General features: G+C 35.7%; 1 protein-coding gene across 1 annotated transcript in view; it reads left to right on the top strand.

The window, feature by feature from the left end:
* KDM6A (lysine demethylase 6A) overlaps nucleotides 1–1,785 on the top strand; it is a 134,659-nt gene that overhangs the window by 31,230 nt on the left and 101,644 nt on the right. Inside the window, exon 3 of the mRNA XM_077768522.1 lies at nucleotides 914–972. The gene's annotated coding sequence lies outside the window, so the exon portion shown is untranslated. The remainder of the gene's footprint in view (nucleotides 1–913; nucleotides 973–1,785) is intronic.

Raw genomic sequence — 1,785 nt, 5'->3', positions numbered from 1 at the left:
CTGGGGGCAATAAGGATTTAATGAAATTAAGTCTTCATATTTATTACATTTTAAGATGTACTTAAGAAACATTTTTTTTCAGTGTTTCCAGCAAGGTACTTGAAATTCAGAGGAAATGCACAATATAATCCTAGAACAAAGCTTATNCCAGCCATACTGCATGCACCCTTCACTGGCTTCTTTCCCCTCCCTGCCTCACTTCTCCACTCCCTTACTGGTATTTGCTAGGGTCACTTCCTGAGTAAACTACTTATCGTAAAACCTCTGTCTCAGGGTATGCTTCTGGGGAAATGCTACCCGAGACTGCATGGCAAGAAGCATTCCTTTTGTACCGCAAAAGGAATCACTAGATTTTTAGAGCCCCAAATGTAAATGGCAAGGTGTTTTTTTTTTTTTAAACACTAAAATTTTCTTCTAGGATTATTTTGTGGATTTCCTATGAATTCTAACTACTACCTTCCTGGCAGCACTGAACATAAAATTAAATCTAGTTAAAGAAACAAGGAACCAGAGAAAGAATACAGATAAAAGCAAGAGAGAATAGGATAGCACAGTCTAAGCATTTTCTTATTCCTAAATAATACGTTTTTGTTTAGATGTGCCCATGGAATTCTGCTTCATAATTTTTTTTAATTCTTTTTTTTAAATGTTTTTAAAAATTTATTTCTGAGAGAGAGAGAGCGAGAGCAAGCGAGCCAGCACGTGAGCAGGGGAGGGTCAGAGAGAGAGAGAGAGGGNTCCATTGTCTGATTCATCACTGTTACTTTGGTGTTCTAGAAATATATTGTAAATATATTGTAATGCAGGGTAGTTTTATGACTTAAAACATCTTAGATACTGTCTTTTATATAAACATCATATGCATTAGACATAAAGGCTTTTCCTAAAATTCTCTTTTTTCCTTTATTTGCAGAATGCTGCCTTTTTATATGGTCTTGGTTTGGTCTACTTCCATTACAATGCATTTCAGTGGTAAGTTGACATAAAACTAATAACTCCAGTTATTTACAGCAAATGACTAGTTTAATATTGTGTGTGTACGTATAATAAAATCAAAGTATTTTAGTGTCACTAAGCCTGTAGTTTTCAGTAATCTCTTGAAATGATTAGATTGTTCCTTCAGAAATATTGACCCACTCTAGGTTGTTAGAGTTGTATGTGTTCCTAAAAGAATATGGTATGAGATTCTGATTAAGGAAAGCTTAGATTCGAAAGCTTTTGGAATTTCTCAGTTACTCATTATGGATCGGTGGTCCCCAGGTAATTTGAACTGGAGAATGACTATGCTTTCAGATCTCAAGGTCTGTGGATAAATGATCTTTGATGACCAGGATTTTTACCTTTTTAAACTTCTAGACAAGATTGGCTGTTTTTGCCCTTTTGTTCTCACATGCACACACATGCTTGTACTTTCCAATTTGCAGTAACTTAGGCACCAGGTTACAGGCTCTCAGTTCTCTCATTTATATGATAGAAATAATGTTACTACTTTCAGAGTCAGAGATTAAATATGATAGTAGTGCACAAGATTTTATAAACCTTAAAGTGTACGGCCCTGTTGTTACGGCCTTTGCCCCATTGTTGTTTTTCTTGTTTACCAGACAAAATAATAGTGTTCTCCAATGGAAATAACGTAAAATTTGAGTTGGAAGACTGGCATTCTGGTTCAGCGCTGTCACTTAATTTGATCTTGAATTAAATAGACTCCCTAGATCTGTTTCCTCCAGTGTGTGTGTGTGTGAGAGAGAGAGAGGGAGAGAGAGAGAGAGAGAGAGATATTTTTTT

Source organism: Crocuta crocuta, unplaced genomic scaffold (genome assembly GCF_008692635.1).
Source record: "Crocuta crocuta isolate KB4526 unplaced genomic scaffold, BGI_CrCroc_1.0 scaffold467, whole genome shotgun sequence".
In the NCBI taxonomy this organism is placed as follows: domain Eukaryota; kingdom Metazoa; phylum Chordata; class Mammalia; order Carnivora; family Hyaenidae; genus Crocuta; species Crocuta crocuta.
Note: the sequence above shows the minus strand (reverse complement) of the source record. Positions and strands in the feature narration are given on the sequence as shown.